The following is a 17,742-nucleotide window of genomic DNA, read 5'->3' as shown; positions in this document are numbered from 1 at the left end:
TTCTCTGAAAGTTGGGTAACCAGTACCCAAGGCCATTTCCATTGAGACATTTTCTGCCTCACAATGATTCCATGCAGGATTTCTGGCGATGCCCAACACTGGCCCCACAGCCAGACCAAGGCTTCCTGACAGTAAGAGAAGCCTCTAAGTCTTACATAATGCCATTTATGCTCACAGACACTGCTATCTTTCTTGGGGAATACAAAAGGATGGAGCTGACATGAGTCCCAATATTGATGAATAAGAAAATCTGCTTCTATAGTTAACCTCATGTGTGGGAAAATTTTTTTTATAATGGCCACAACTTACTCTAAATTTAGGAAGGATTTCTTAAAATAAATCTGTATTTAATGAAGAATTATGGAATTTTCATGGACTATAATAGATTGTCTGAAATGATATTTATTCTGTTTCTTTGAAACACATGTGAATGCAATGGTTCCCTGCAGTTAAATCCGCCCACATCTTTTGTTGCTGCCACTCAACTACCCCATCCCAGGGAAGAGAAATAGAAGACTGTGGATTTGTAACTACTGGTAAGGCTCAATATTCTCACTTGTTCAATATGAAATATGAGATTAAGAAAAAGGAATCATCTTCAATGATCATATAGAGGCTAAAAAAGGCTAGTCTTTTTTATTATTATTAAAAGATCATTTTATTGGGGCTCTTAGAAGACTTACAACAATCCATACCTAAATTGTATCATGCATATTTGTGCATATGTGATTAGGCTTATTGATAATGGAAGATGATTTCCAGTAAGAAAGCACCTTACCTCCAAATGTCATCTGCTTTCAATACTTTACTATTAATTTTCCCTGCCCTAAAATTTTTTGTGAGCTAAGAAAATGTTCTTCAAAGATGCAGACACCTTGTCAAATCAAGCAGAAACTTTGTTATTTATTCGCATGTTTGTGTATGGTTTCATTCCCCAAATTTGACTGTGCCTACCCATTCAGAGAACATGATGGCCCTCATTGGCTTGCAAGGAAGCAAGTGTCTTTTGGGAACAGTCGTCTCTCACTGAAAGTTAATATACTTTGTCGAGTAAATGCAGGCTATGGACAGGAGGACTTTCTGTAGTTAGATTTAATGCTATAAACACCAAGTACTGGACTATTCAGAACAAGTAGACAACCCAGAGAGTGCAAGGTTGGAGGACCTTCCCCAAAGGAACACTTGGTCATGATTGGCCCTAAGGAGAGATATGAATCAATACAAATACAAGAAAACTACATAGATTGAGCCCTAAAAATATATCCCTCTTCGACGGTGACCTTCACACAACAAATGTCTATTAGGTACCTGCCACAGCTTGAGAAGTGTTCTACGTGTTGAAAGACGTCTGAGAAGATGTTGGAGGGAATAACTGAAAATCCCTGCTCTCATGGAGTTTACAGTCTATGTCTCTGCTACATGCCTACAAAGTAGAAGACAGTCCCTGCCACCAAGGACCTTATCCTTTTGAGGGACTACGTGACGAATAACACACCTGGCCAAGAGAAAATACAAGATCAGTTACAATCGGTTATTAAGTGAAATGAGTCAGATGACCTGAGAAGAACAAAGACTTATTTTCTGGGGAATATGGGTGTGTAATGGTTTAGAAGAAAAACCTATACCGGGGCCTGAGGGAGTTCAAAAAATTACTATAGGCAGGAAGGCCTTGGTTTTCGTATTTATTATAGTATCCCTGGATGGATGGGGCCAACTGTTTGAAAGCGGAAACCTGTGTCTATGAATGAAGCAGACTGTCAGCATGTGCTGTGTGAATGCTGATGATTCATTCTTTCCTCGGGGTAGGGGTGCCAGCTTAGCGCCTCACTTGTATGTGCAGCTTATGGCAGCTGGGTCAAACTCTATCAGGCAAGAGGGTGCTCCCCGTAGAAATGGGGAGGTTCAGACTCCATCCAAATTTATATGATGAGTGGAGGCATAGGGACTTTAGAGGGTAAAAGGGATCTTCTGGCTCTTGAGGCAAGATTGGGAGTTCCCAGGGAGTAGAGAATTTAAAAGAACATCTCCAGGTTGCAAGTGATGTCGACGCTGAGTTGATATCCTGGACCGAATTGGCTTGACCCATTGGTTCTTATAGCTGCTCAACATGGACAGAGTGCGGTGCTCTGTACTGGGACTGTCCTTTGAGAATGGCACAGTGTCTGCCTCATCATCTGTTAGGAGAAATGGCAGAAGAGCAGGTACATTACTCTGCACCCTGGTAAGCACTGCATCCGTGTCTGAGCAGGGTGCCCTGGGAGAATACGGAAGACTCTTTTATTCCCCCCTGCTGTGTGGGTGGGCGAGGAGGCACAGGTGTGAGCTGTTGCCAGCTGCGGCACTGAGTGAGCCCCCAGGTGTTCATACTCGTGAAGGTTGGGGCCAAGGAAGGGCCTTTTGGGATTTTCTTTTGGTAAGTAATTAATATATGTTTCAAGTTTAATGCCAAGATCATGAAAAGACCTCGCAGGTGCTAAGTGTTATTATAACATTAAAATAATGAGAGCCTTGCTCATTTTGCTCTACCCAGCTTAGTGGTTCTCAAGATAGTTTGTGGATTAGAATCATCTGGGGGATCTTTGACATGATACTGATATCCTGTCCCCACATCTCTAGATGTGGTTTAGTTCATGTGTGGTGAAACCAGAGCAGGGAGTCTAACAAAGCTCCCCAGTGATTCTAATACTATTCCTGGGCTAACATCCAACACCAGATCTTAGACACACTCTCTCCTTCTTATCCTCACAATTTTCTGGGACTCAGAGTGTTTATAACTCCTCTATAAGGACTCGAACTATCTTAGAGACTCAAGATTTATGTTGACTACATGGGTACTCAAGTCCACTGAAATGAGAATCAAATGAAAACATTGACTTTTAAGTTGGATTGTCAGTGCTGTAGTTCCGGCACTGGTCTTCAACCAGGGGCCGTTTTGCCCATCAGGAAGAATTAGCAAAGTCTACAGACGTTTTTGGTTGTCACAACTACTGGTTGGTTATCTAGTGATGAAACACCAGGGATACTGTCACACATCCTACAGTGCCCAACAGCCCCAGAAATGAGATAGCTTGGGCAGTGGGGCAATGCAGTCAATTCAGATTGTTTTAACAAGATGTGGGGCCCCAAAGCTAATATACATACATAAATATGTGTGTGTGTATATATATATAGTATATATATGGTATATATTAAAACTCTATAGACAAAAAACACCGTTTTTGTAGAGTCAATGCCAACTCCTTCTGACCTTGTAGGTCAAAGTAGAATGGCCTCACAGGGATTTCATAGCTGTAGACTTCATAGAAGTAGACGGCCGTATTTTTTTTTCCACAGAGAGACTGAAGAGTTTGAATGGCTGACTTATGGGCTGCAACTGATTGCTTAGCAATCCTGCCACCACCCTCATGGACATGAGGTCCAGAAATCTATAAACTATGGCTTTTCCGAAATACATTGGGAAATGCTGGGTTAGTAATTCAGGACGGACTTTTCATCCTGAATGAGATTCCAAAGATGCGTGAAAGTTTGGGAAAGGGGAATAAATGCTTATTAGCCCAACATCTCTGTGCTGGAAAAGAAAGATGGGTAAGCGGTAGGAGAGGATGGCATAGGAAAGAAATATGAAAGGTGGGGGAGGGGGAAAGGGATCAAGGCTTACAAGTACAAGCAGGAACGATGAGATGTGATTCAGATATAAAAAGTGAGGCTAGTCATGGGACACAGTGGCATTGTAGGGCATAGGCCTGCTAGCACTTTGTATCAAGAAAGTCCAGTTTATTTGGCCCCGCCACAGCTTGCTCCTGTGTTCTAGCCTTAGGAATTACAACTGCTGTCTCAGAATTTAGTTCACTCTTCCCTTTGCTTTAAACCTGAGACCACTGAGGAACCCTCTGCAGGACTTCCCTTCAGTAAATTCAGGAAATGTAAATGTCAGTCAGCCAAGTGGGTTTGTCTGGCCGGTGCTATATTGACAGACATACCCCATGGGTATAGCGCCCAGGCATACACCTTAAGCTATCTTTAACTAGTCTGTATGAAGAGAAGGCATATCTCAGGGAAAGCCACACACATTCTGTGGCTCTGAATGTTTAACTTGGGTGAAATCAGGTTTAAACCGATTTCAGGGAAAGGGTGTGTTCAGCTCTGGGTTTACTGTAAAGTTGTGCAGAAAGATCACTTTCTGCTTTGGGGATGGGGGTGATAGCACTGAGAAGTGGGACCTCAGATTGCCTACAGATGTGCTGCCTTTCCATCATGAACTTTGTTCCATTAGAAACGAGATCTTCCATAGTCTCCAGGGACTGACTGCCTGGGGTTTGTCTGGGTTGGGTTATCCGAAAGGGAAGTTGCATGAGATTTGAAAGGGAGGCATGAGGTAGGAGTTATTACATTTTGAAGACGATTGTCAATGAAGGCGATGAGAGACAGATAAAAGTGAAGTTGTATTCCAATTTATTCTTGCTCTTTTCAACTGGTAAACAACAGCACCCCTGAGCTTGCCTTGGTCCTTTCTGCAAGCTTGTTGAGGCCGCGGCTACAAAGAGTCAACAGTCTCTCCAGATTGCTGAAGCAGTCCTTTGAGTGGTTCTACTATGGCGCTGGGCACACCTCACGTCCAGATTTTCTGAAAGCTCCAATTCATTCACTTACCAGCCAGAGCTAGTGAATGACTTTTCTAGGATATCTGTGCACTCTCATTTTGGGGATCTTTACATCCTTAGCTTCTCCTCCATCATAGAATATCTAATTTTTATCCCCAATTCCTTATTTCCTAGTACTTGGGATGCTACTGCTTCCCTGGCTGAAGCAGTGGGGTTGATGAAATGACCCCCAAACCTCCCCAGGCACACCAGACTCTCAGCCCACATAGTCATTGAGGCAGCCTCAGTGTTCTGTGTCTATCCTATAGATGGCTCTTGCTGTCATTCTTGGTGCTTGGGTCAGAACTCTTTCTCTGTGGGCTTCAGAGAAGGGGATAAAAAGAGAGGGTAGTTTTGCAGTAATTAGAAGTTGACACCTGGCCTCCATTTACAGGAGGCTTGCATTGCAGCACACAAGATTCAGAGAGGACCACATAAGCCATTGGGCTGGTGCAACAGTCAGTGCCACTAGGCCTGGGCCTCTGTTTAGAAGACTCGGCAAGGAAACCGTATGACAGGCAAAGGGCTACACTATCTCCAAGTCCCCCAGAGAGAGACACGTACTTTGGAGGAGTGTTTAGAGAGCCCGAAGTCAAGTAGACTGCTGGGGTGGGGGCGGTGAAAGCGGCAACTCAGAAGAGAATTCAAAACATTCTAAAGCGAAGGGCGGATAGTTCATTATGTTCCCTTTCCAGTGCACCAGGGCTTTCCAGTGCAGCCAGAGGAGACCTAGAGGACTTCACCTTCTGGGTTAACACTCTCCACCACACTCAGTGGCAGTGTCAACCGCCACCCTCTTTGGCTTGGCAGCCTGAGCGGGATGCGCTAGTCATCGTGTTCTGCAGACAGAGATTGGCTGGATCCAAGAGAGCAGGGGCCATTACACCCATGGTTAGTTAGGGTTTGGGTTCTTTAGAGAAAACACCCCTTTGGCTTTCATCATAGCTGTTTCTATAAACTCTTTTCCCTTTGATTCCCAGAAAAAAAGTTCCCTGTGATGATGGATAGCTAATGTTCTTCAGCCTAGAGCAGTGAGAACATTACTTTTTCAACTTTAGACCAATAGATACATAGGGAATTGGTTTCCTCCCAGAAGACTCGTGGCCAGAGCATTCCTGGTTCTTCCTGAACACTCGTGCAGGTGCAGGAGCTGAGGACCTGCTGCAGAGGGATGGATAGGATACACCCAGCGAAGGGCAGGTGCAGGGTTAGTGCTGGTCTCCACGTGCCAGGAACCTCACAGGCTTTCTCAGAGATTCACCCTGGAAGAGTCTCTCTCCTTCCTCAAGCGGAAGAACCCCTGTCAGTTCAAAGGTTCCAAAGGATTCGCCTGAGACCCAATGCCATGTGATGACCACTGCTGTCCCACCACCTTGACCCGAAGGAAACCGTCCCTCTCTCCTAACTCTAAAGGAGGCCAGCCTCGGGGCTGCTCCCCTGCTGAGGGCAGCAGCTTGGGGAGCTGGGAGCTTCTGCCGGTGGGATTCGGTGATGCTGTGACAATCACACCTTCCTCTCCCCGGGGTGTGCGACTGCTTCACGTGTACATCATGAGAGGAGAAGCAGAACAACCCGGGAAGATGCCTTTCTTTTTTGTTCAAACTTTCTGTTACGGAGCTTGGATCTCACAGCTCCTTACATTTGGAATGGCTTCCTCAGATGAGTGATGGTGGGTTTCCAGTGGTTTCTGATGGTTGTGGGTGGTCTGGGGCTTTGCCTTCCATCACCGCATCTTTAACTCTTTTAATGAACACAGAAGAAGATGCAACTTTTGTTTCTCGTCAGGCATTTCGGTGCCATGATGGGGACTTCTGTATAGTCTGCTGCCTCCCCAGACAATCCCACAGAGTGCTGGGCGGTGTGAACAAACCGTAAGGTCAACGAGCTTCGTCTCTGGTGCCTCTCCATCTGAGCTCATTGAGAGAGTGAGGTCGTCGTGGAAGGGATTTGCAAAGCCCCAAATAGGAAGTGGCTAAGACTGGAGGCTGTAACCAGGGAACAATGCCAAATCGTGGTCCACGAAGGAAAGTTGGGAGCTCAATCAGGCTCCGACCCTGATCAGTATAGTAGGAGGCTCTGATTCCAGTGAGAGTTGAAATTTCTGGGGTCCCGGAAGCCAGAAGTGGTAGACTTGAACTTACGAGGGGAAAAGTCCTGGAAATTAGGATTTATTGATCTCTTTACAATTTTTCTCTAGGCAGGTTTCCCTGGAGGATCTGAGTCCTGTCTTACCTCATGGATGCATCTCTAAGACTGGCCTTAGAATGAATTCTTCATCATTTTCTTCATAGATTTTGTTTTCCCCCCATTCTTGGCCTCTTGACTGATGGATTGTTTTCTCTCCCCAAAGCTCAAATGCTCAGACTGCTATTGTTTTTTTTGACACAGCCTGGCTCCATTTAGAATATAAAAACAAATCAAAACAGAACTGCGGCCTTTGAGCTAAACGCTAACCAATAACAATCCACAGGAGCAGCCAAGACCTGCCCCACAGGGTCTTGAAGGCTAAGCCCTGGCAGCGTAGTGCTTTCTGCATTGGACAGCTAGTCCCAAGGCCAGCAGTTTGAACCCACCAGCTGATACTCTGGAGAAAGAGGAGGCTCTGAGTACCTGTAAAGGTTTCTGGTTTGCGAAATCCACCAGGGCACTGCTTTGACTCCATCATCGCGAGTTTCTATGTGTTGGAATTGAGTCAATGGCACCAAGTTCTTTTCTTTTTTTAAAATTCTTTAAGGGAAAGGAGTGATTGTGGCAGAAGTCATCAGCATGTGGCTGCAGGTCACAAGGTAGCAGGTGCACGCTCATGAGCTGCTGTAAGGGCCTTGTGTCTGCAAAGCCCCCAGCTTCGCAAACCCAGGTGGGATGTTCCCTGTGCTGTAGCCTCACAAGGAGTTGCCATGGACAGGACAGCAAGGTCATCTGTAAGGAAGCAGATGGCTGTGTCTGACTCTGGCAGAGCAGCTGGTGGGTCCAATCATGGTCCTTTGGGTTAGTAATTGAGTACCCAACCCATGCTTTCTTGTGTTTAGAAGATTCTTCTCATGTTTTCCCTCCCCTGCCACCCATTGAGAGTTCTTCTGCCCTTATTTACCTCAGTGCTGACTGATGACCCATTACAAGGTATTCAGGGCAGGATTGGGATTGCTATTTCATCTTGCATTTTAATTTTAATACAGAATTTACTAAGAAAATGGGGGGGGGGAACCCAAAAAACAAAACAAAAAATCCTCCTCTACTGAAGGAAGGGCAAGTCCAGTTCCCTTGGCCACCTCACGTATCCCGTCATATGGATGCTCCAGTTCAGCTACCAAAGCCTCAAGGCTGTAAAGGACTGAGCAGCCCACTCCATTGGAAGAACTTTTCTCAGACCAGTGGAATCAAGGAAGTTGGCAGCTACCGAGTCTGTTTGCAGACAGCACCGGAAGTTGAGATTAATCTAGCTGCAGGTTTGGGTAAAGAATTTGGATTGCTTGGCCAAATAAGGGGTAAAATGGCTTTAGCTGCTCTAGTTCCATTTCAATGGAGACAGAAGAAGGTTCTCTGTTGGCTCATCTTTTCTGAACTCCTGGGCCTACCACAAAGGGATTCAAAAGGCAAAGTTTGTGTGTCCAATGTACTTCTCCACTTTTTAATAACTTTATTCCCTGCCAGTGCCCCATATATCATTCCCATGGCCTGTGGTCTCCAGCTGTCCTTCTTTCTAGAAGAAAGCAATCTGATCACCAAGCCTACGTTAAGTATTCAGAATGGAATATGTTACTCTTTAAAGGATGTTTAAATTTGAAAAGAGGTTCTAGGAAGAGGGCAAGCCTTTAACTATATTTGTCTTCCATGCAAGAATATACTTTGTCGAAGAATATAAGCATTAATTCCCGTAAGCCAAAGAAAACTTAGAGCTCTGGGCAAATCTACCCCTCTCTTCGTGGAAGTATGAGTTTACTGCGGTTTCAGCTCTTATTTGAAAACCTACGGCAGGAGAAGGTCGAGAGGTGTAGCAGCATGCTGGGAAGCCTAAGAAGGTGGGCATGTGTTACCTCTATGTTTCAGCACTGTTGACTGATGACCCACCTACGTGATCAACTTGTATCTGCACAAACTCCTTGAAGAATTTAATCCTTCTTATGTTGTTTTAAATGATCAACTTACTGTGAAATTACGAATCTAATAATTTTGTTAGAAGACCAATATTAATATTAGCACTTGTGGGAACATCATACAGTAAATAAACCACTTACAGCTATTTGGGTCATAGAACATTGGTGGGACCTCAGCTCCTGGATGAAATGTAGACTGAATTCCATGTTTAAAAGAAAAACTGTTTTCACTACAAACATTCTCTCCTGGCACAGAGACGTCTGTGGAGTGCATCTTTTCTGTCAATAACATATCACAGTGGTGGCAACATTTGAGCCGGAAGACAGAACCCCATTGGAAGTGTATGGGATGGGAGATACATCCATGCAAACCATGAACATTGCATTTTTGCTCAGTTTACCTTCGGGACTCAATCCAGACATCTATCCATATTTGTGTGATAAAGTTGTAATCATGAAGTCTTGCCTGAAAATAAAATTAAAAACATTTTTGAAAATAAAAATGCCACTAACAGCAAGATCAGTAATTCAAAGTCAATAGCAGCTCCCGGGAAGAAAGATGGGGCTTTCTACTCCTGTAAGGATTTAGTCTCAGAAACTCACAGGGGCAGATCGACCCTGTCCTGGAGGGTCACGAAGCCTCGTCATCTACTCGATGGCACAGTGTGGTTCTTCCTCCAGGGAACCCTGGTGGTCCCTCACTTGAATGAGGGACTCACGTGCTAGCCAGAAGGTCCGAAGTCCACAGCCATCATGCTGCTTCTCCAGAGATCACAGCCTCCCAAGCCCAGTGAGGCCTGCTCTCTCTCACAGGGTTGCTGGGACTTAGAATCAACTTGATGACAATGGCTTTTAAAGTTTCCTTGTTTGTCTTTTGGTCCTTTCTTGGAACTGTTTGGAACGTTTATGACATTTTTCACTATCCCACTGCAACTGTTGTGAAGCCGTCTGGCCCCACCTGCAGGTGTCCTCTAAGAAAGAGCAGAAGTGCTTCAGAGGGTTTCTGAGACTGAATCTTTACGGGAGCGGACTATGCATCTCCCAGGGATCAGCTGGTGGGTTTGAACTGATGACTTTGTTGTTAGTAGCCCAATACATGGTTCACCCTGCTATGTATTTATTCTTTGGAAAGTAAAATTTGATTGAAGCATATCGTACTTCAAAGGATTCAAATCACAAAATACACATGCATTGTCAATAGCAACTAGATAAAGAAAACAACATATTGCCAACCCTCAACAAGCCAACCTCACATCACACACACCCAGTCACTGGCCAACGAAGACCACAACTAACTAACCACTAACCACTAGCACTTAGGTTAACTTTTTCTGCTTTTTGATGTTGTAAAAGTAGAAATCATTTTGTATCATTTATAGTTTTATATTTATAAATGTGTATTTAAACATATACAAAGCATGAACAAGGAGGCTTTTGCGCCTAGTTTCATTTGCTTCATGTTATGAGTTATGCTATGTGTGCAAGATTTATCTACATAGTAGGGTGCAGATGTAGTTCACTCATTTTCATTGATGGGTAGTTTTCCTCTGAATGAATATATCACAGTGTATTGAACTATTTTCCTATTGATGGACAATTTTTCTTGTTTACACCTTAAGGCTATTAGGAATAGTAAGTATGTAAACATTCTTGTTCTTCTGGTAAACATCATGTTCATATTTTTATTCAGTATATACCCTTTCATTGAGTATCCACATTGGCCCATAATATGTTTAGTGCTAGCAAATATAGTTTTCCAAAATACTTTTTAATAATTTACACTCCATTCAGGTATGACAATTCTAGTTGCTCCACAATGTTGCAAGCACTCATTATTATTATTATCTTTTTTTCTTTTCATTTTAGTCATTCTAGGTTGTATCTTTTGTGGTTTTAATTTGCATTATCATAATGCACAGGAATATCTTTTCATATGGTAACTGTTCATTTGCCTAGTTGAATTTTGAGAAGTTCCTGTTCAAATATTTTGCTCATTTTTTTTACTATCTTTGTTCCTGACACAAAGGAGTTCTTTATATATGCTGCATACATCTTTTCTTCTTCTTTTTTGATATCCTGTGCTGCAAATATCGCTCTTAGTAACTTTCCTTTAAATGCTTTATTTTCTTGAAAAAAGGGCTTACATTTTAAAAAACCCATTTAATCAAAATTCTTGATGTAGTGTCTTTTGCGCCCTGTTTAAGCAATTTTTGCCTACCTGAAAATCAGCAGGGTACTCCTCTGTGACTTCCTCTGAAATCATTTCTGGTTTTCCTTTCACATTTCATATTTGCTTCATCTGGGATCAATTTTTCTAAGTATCCTATATTTCTTGTCCACAAACACCGTTTATTGAAAAGTCCATTGTTTTCCCAAGATCCTATAATGTTTTCTTTGTCATAAATTAGATGACATTATAAGTACAGGTCACTTCCTGGATTCTTCATTCTATTCCACCTCTTTCTGCCGGTTTTCTGTCTGTTTTTCTTTGTGCGAATAGCACACTTTCTTAATTACTATAACATTAGGATAAGTTTTGCCATCTGGAAACACGATTTCTCTGGCAGAAGACCAGGGCTGTGGGATTTACGCTTCTTCAAGATTGTGTGAGCTATTTTTAGCTCTTTGTATGACCATGTAAATGTTAGAAGAAGTGAATCAGTTTTCTGATACATACAACCCTGTTGGGATTTGATTGGGATTGACTTGGAAAGTTTTAGAAGAGTTGATATCTTTAAACTATTGAGTCTTCTAATGCATGTTCATAGTATATTCCTCAATTTATTTATAGTGTCTACTATTTCTCTCAGTACTACAACTGTACTTATTGGGGTTCACGCACTTCTTTAGAGTGAGTCCCATGGACTTCTTTAGAGTGAGCCCCAGAGAGCTGGTATTTTAGATGTTATATTGTTTTAACGTACATTTGTTCATAGTCTGTAGGATTATATTGATGATTCCTTCAGATATTGCTTTTCCCAGTCCCTTTCTTCTCCGCTTGAATCTCTATTATGTTTCATATCTTCTCATTGTATGTATTCTATCTGTAGGCTGAGGGAAGAACTGGAGAAGCTGGAATATGTGAAGAAGAAGGTGGCATCAGGATAGGAGGGAGGCTTACTAACAATGGAAATATGCAGATGAATCCGCCTTGCTTGCTGAATGGCAGGAGGGCTTGAAGCATTTGCTGATGAAGATCCAGAATTGTAGTTTCAATATGGATTAAAATTTAATGTAAATAAAACAAAAGCTCTTACGACTGGACCAAGAGATCACATCATGGTAAACAGAGAAAAGTTTGAAGTTGTCAAGGATTTCATCTTATTTGTATCCACCATCAATGCTCATGGAAGCAGCTGTCGAGCTCAAACACATTGAACTGGGTAAGTCTGCTGCACAAGAGCGCTTTACAGTGTTGGAAAAGCAAGGATATTACTTTGAGGACTAAGGAGTGCCCGATTCAAGCCATGGTGTTTTCAATCACCTCATACGCATCTGAAAGTTGGACATTGACTAAGAAAGACCAAAGAAACACTGATGTGTTTAAATTATGGTGCTCGTGAAGAATCTTGAAAATCCCACGGATGCCTAAGAAAACAAACAAATCTGTCTCTGTAGAAGGATAGTCAGAATATTCCTTAGAAGCAAAGTTGGTGACACATCATTTCAGGTATGTTGGACTAGTTATCAGGAGAGACCAGTCTCTGGCAGAAGACACCATGCCTGGTAAAGTGGAAGGGTGTTGCAAAAGAGGAAGCTCGTAATGGGATGGATTGACACTGTGCAGAGTGGCTGTAACAGTGGGCTCACACATCAGAACAATTGTGAGGATTGTGCAGGATCACTCAGTGTTTCATTCTGTTGGAGTGAGAATCAAATCAATGGCACCTAACCACAACAGCCTGTTCCGTATATTTCTTTAAGTGGTTTTTTCATATGTCTTTTTCGTTCTGTCGTCTTTAGTTTGAAGATCTAGGTTGTTTGTAGGTGCCGTTAAGTCAGCGCTGACTCACAGTGGCACTACTACAACTGAACCAAAGAGGAGAGAAGTCCGGAACCGTCTTCACAATCGCTGGATTTGAACCCGTTGTTGCACTCCACGGCCTTTCAGCTCATTACCGGTTTCCCTCTTTGTCATTAACCTTCTGTTTTTCCCAAGCAAGGTGTCCCTTTCCCAGGGACTGGCCTCTTCTGATTGAACCCTGGAATATAGACACATAGGGTGTAGATACATAGGGTGTATGTATTCCAGTTTAATATCCCTTTTTTTTCCTAATTGGCTTTTTAATTCATTCATTGATTTGTGATTTTTAGGCAGCTAGTTTTATGTTCTAGAATCTCTACTTTTTAAAAACCCTAATTTCAGTTTTCTGACAAAGTTTTCGAATTTAGCCATATATTTGACTTACAAAGTAACATTACTCAGATTAGCCTCAACATGTTTACTTTTCCTGAATGTATTCTCTAGAGCTCATTGGAAGGCTTATTATTGTTGCCTTTTTAATTTTCAATTGCGTGCTTCACTTTGAAAGCATTCTGATCCGTTTTTAAGCCTGGTGGGTAGTGGTGATGAGTTGGCCTGTAGTTAGAACCCCCCGGTGTTCCTTGGGGGAAAGACGAGGTTTTCTCCTCTAGGAAAGAGTGGAATCTTGGAAACCCACAGAGGTAGTCCTGCCCTGTCCTGTAGGGTTGCTCTGAGTCGGCATCAACACGATGACAGTGAGTTTGCTTATTATTACTATTATTTTGGTTATCATTTTTTGATTGAATGTCTGAAATATTGCTTAATAACTGTTAGTGACTCCAGATGAGGCTATCTTTCCCCTGAAAGGATGTTACTCTTTCCTCTGCTGAACAGATCCAGTGGTGGCTGATCACTCTGATGATCAGGGACTGAGTTCAACTGAGGCTGCATTGCAGTTATTAGATAAAGCGCCTGTGTTTATCCCTTTCCCAGAGGACCCATGGAAAACTTTCAACTAAGAGCAGATTGGTGTTTAAACCCTGTGTTTGGTCTCCTCAGACTTCTGTACTACCCAAACCTCTCCCCTGCTTCTCAAGAAGTACTCTGCCACAATCTCATGGCTACTGAGTTGCTGCCTATTTGAAACAGTGCTGCCCTGTAGAACAGAGTAGAACTGCCTCAGTGGGTTTCTGAGTCTGCAAATCTTTTCTCGAGCAGAAAGCCTCATTGTTCTCTCTCAGAGCTGCTAGTGGTTTTGAACTGCTGCCCTTGTGGTTAGTAGTCCAAGTCGTCACTCATTATGCCACCAGGGCTCCTTCCAGGGAACAGAAACTTCTAGGAACTTTGGAATGTTCCATTCTGTGCCACATCAGAATTTGGCAAATAGCTTGAGGAAATAAGCAGACATGTGTGGGAGGTTTCTCACCACTCTTGGTGTGGTTTCTTCAGTCCTATGAGGCCACCAAAATTTTCCTGGTCCTCTGGTCTCCCAGCGGCTGCCCTCTCACCAGGCCAAGTGTGGCTGAGATGTTCTTTTTGTTCCATTTCCGCATTCAGTCAGTGCTTCTTAGGAAAGAATAATGGCAAAGCATCAGCTCAAATTTCTCTAGTTCCCACTCTGTTATCTGGCTCCATCATATTATCGTTGTTTAAGCAGCTTTGTAATTGCTATCAATATGAGGGGCTTCAAGAAGTTTAAGGACAAGTGGAATGAAAAGATAATGGAATCAAAGCTCTCTCGAAAGTGTGGGATTAAAATGTGCATTTCGCATCACTGTCAGGCTTCCCCTGTTATATTTTGGGGATCACCTCAATAAAAACAGGAGTACCTAGTTTGAAAACTCTCACTTTTATGGAAACAGATAGGAGTGACTGCATTTTATCACAACTGCCATCGATATAGGAGCCTTTGTGGTGCAGTGGTTACATGCTTGGCTGTAAATGGAAGGATTGGTGGTTTTAAGCCACCAGCCACACTGTGGGAGAAATATGTGCCAGTTTGCTTCCATGAAGATTTATATCCATGGAATCTCTATGGGGCTGTCTTCCCGTGTCCTATAAGGTTGCCTTGATTCTGAGTCTGTCCAATAACCATGGTTTCTTCTGTGATCATTAGCATATGATGTTCCTTGGGAAAGTAAATTTTGCTTCTAAGTTTCATCGTCTGTAAAGTGGGGCTAAGGCTAGATGGCATGATCTCCAGGGATCCTTCCTGAAGCTGGGCTTCTTTTTAGTAAAAAACAAACAAACTGTGGTATAAAAATAAATAACAACTGGTTAAAAATAAACTGTTGGTTTTGACAAAAAATAGTAACAACTGGTTCAAAGACAACCAGAAAACGTGTTACACGTTCAGTAGAAACAGATTAAGTAGGGCATTAAGCCATAGACTTCAGAAGCACTAAGGTATGTTCCATTTATTTCTAACACACACATGATCTTCAGATTTTCTTGTATCCATCCTATTTTTCTTTTTAAATTCCCTCCTTTCAGGGAGAAAATGTGTTTCAGAGCATGAGGATCACAGAAGTATACAGTATCTATGTGTTTGTTTTAAATGTAGGACTCAAGGATTCACTACTGTCAGAATCGTGCTCGGTGTGTGGAATAGAGAAAAAGGCCCCCAATTGTGTCCAACCGACTCTGGCCTTTAGGACGCTTGTTCCAATGGATTAATCCACTACCTAAAAGCATAGATCAACAAATGTGTACAAACTAAAGTATATTAGTAGGTATCAGCGACCAGTGGGAAGGGAAAATTGGGAAATAATGCTTGTGGAACAGAGTTTCCACAATGTTGGAAATGGTGGTGGTCATGGTTGCCAAACACGAGGAATGTTTGTAAACCACGCCCCTGTATTCACACATGCCAATGGCTAAAATGGAAAATTCTGTTTTATATATTATGAAAGATGCCCTACAAAATTAACAAAACAGTCAAAAATGTCAATATTGTATGAGTCAATTGCATAAACTCCAAATTCATCTCTCTTTTCTTAAAAAAAATGGAACACGAATATCTAGAGACGATATGAGTGTATCTATTTGGGGGTTGATTTTGGCCCAAAGCCAAGCATTATTTCTCCTAGAAGCTTTAAAAACATTTTTAAAACATTTTTTTAAAAAACCTATCCTTGTTTATTCACAAGTTAGGTCTATAAATAGTTGTGTATAATATTGGTGTGTGTAAACTAATATCTGTATGGAAAATAATTCTCCTACTTCTATTACGAGTGAAGAGAAAGAGAGTCACCCATATAATGCTTTCCAGAAAGGAGACATTTGAATAGATATAAGAACAGGATGTCTTAGAATTATGAGAACATTACTGATATGAATATCTGAATTTTAAATCTTCAGTCCTGGTGTGCAGCATACTAAAGCGGGAGTACCTGCGGCTCTGGCATTCTCGAGGCTGAGGCTTATCTTTTTCATTGCAAATGGCTCACTCATGTTGCTTTTCTAGATCTCCTCTTTCCCTCCAAAGATGGCTCGCTCTAGCTCTTTGAGAGCAGAGGTCAGAGTGCATATTCCCTCCCTTGATGTGGTCCTAAGTTTGTCATAGGACACCTGCTCTCCTTTGCTGATAGTGGAAGGCTGTAGTGTAGTACTGTTTCTCCGTTGAGGGACATGGGAGATTACACTTGCTACACCCGCCTCACCCACCGCCACCACTTTATGATTGGGTGGGGACATGTGACTAATGTGACTAATGGGAGAAATTGGTGTACTTCCAGGCCAGAGCATCTAATTACCAATGGGAAACAGAACAACCCAAATCTCCATCTAGCCAGAGCACTCTTTCACCATGCTACCATGACCACTATATCTCCGCAGCGATTTTTTCCATCAGCCTGGGGTCTGAAGTGGACATGTGGTGAGGCAGATCCCTCCCTTGACCCAAAATGAACATGTAGTGTTGACAAGAAATAAACCTTTGGGGCTCTCGGGGCCTGAGGTTTGCAGAGGGTTAGCGTAACACTTGAGTCTAAGTCATCCTGCCCCAGGAAACAGCTGCTGAAAAGAGCAAACCTGGAGACAGTTGCAGCCCTGGTTCCTTGTCTTGGCTTGGCTAACCAGGCAGCGGGACTGTGGTGTTTTCTTCTTCCAAGGACAGAAGGGACAAGAATCTCCTAAGAGCAGAGATAGGTGGTTGTGAAAACCTGGGGAATCCGAATCTCTTATGAGGATCTTCAAGACTACTGTGTCCCTGAAGGAAATCTCGATCGTATTACCATGGACTTAGAGTTGTATCTTATTCATGATACAGTACCTCTTCAAGCATTTCCCACAGGCATCTGAATATATTTTACTGACCTGCCCAACCATTGGTGTGCTTCTGCAGGCTCTCCAGGAACTCTGTCTCCCCATCCCATCCTGAAAACACCTTCCCTAACGACACGTGTGTTTCTCATCCCCCAGAATGATTTCCTGATGACCATTTCTTGTTACATTGAGGTCACCGCAGAGGCACTTGAGGAGAGCCCTGACATAGAAATGCTGATGGTGGGCCTGTGCCTGGGCAACTATGGGGTCTCCTCAGAGCCATCCCTTCAAGCAACCTAGGAGATCCCTAATGAGTAAAACCTGTTGGAAGCACACAAGGAACGCCAGAAAGAAGACAGGCAACACGAACATCTAAAAATTATATAGGAAAGAAAGATTATATATATATAAAATTTGCCTCAACTCAAGACATTTTATTCTTCTGTTTCTGATAGAGGAAATGATTTAAAAAATCATTTTATTGTGGGTTCTTACAACTCTTATCACAATCCATGCACCCATCCATTGTGCCAAGCACATTTGTATATATGTTGTCATCATCACTTTCCAAACATTTTCTTTCTACTTGAGCCCATGATATCAACTTATTGCCCCCCTCCCCTTTCCCTCATGAACCCTTGATAATTTATACATTATTATTATTTTTTCATGTCTTACACTGACCACTGTATCCCTTCACCCACTTTACTGTTGTTCATCCTTTTGGGAGGGGATTATATGTTGATCATTGTGATCAGTTCCTCCTTTTCTGCCCCCC

The sequence above is a fragment of the Echinops telfairi genome, unplaced genomic scaffold (assembly GCF_000313985.2).
Source record: "Echinops telfairi isolate 266 unplaced genomic scaffold, ASM31398v2 ScPeMD7_7400;HRSCAF=8409, whole genome shotgun sequence".
Lineage (NCBI taxonomy): Eukaryota > Metazoa > Chordata > Mammalia > Afrosoricida > Tenrecidae > Echinops > Echinops telfairi.
Note: the sequence above shows the minus strand (reverse complement) of the source record.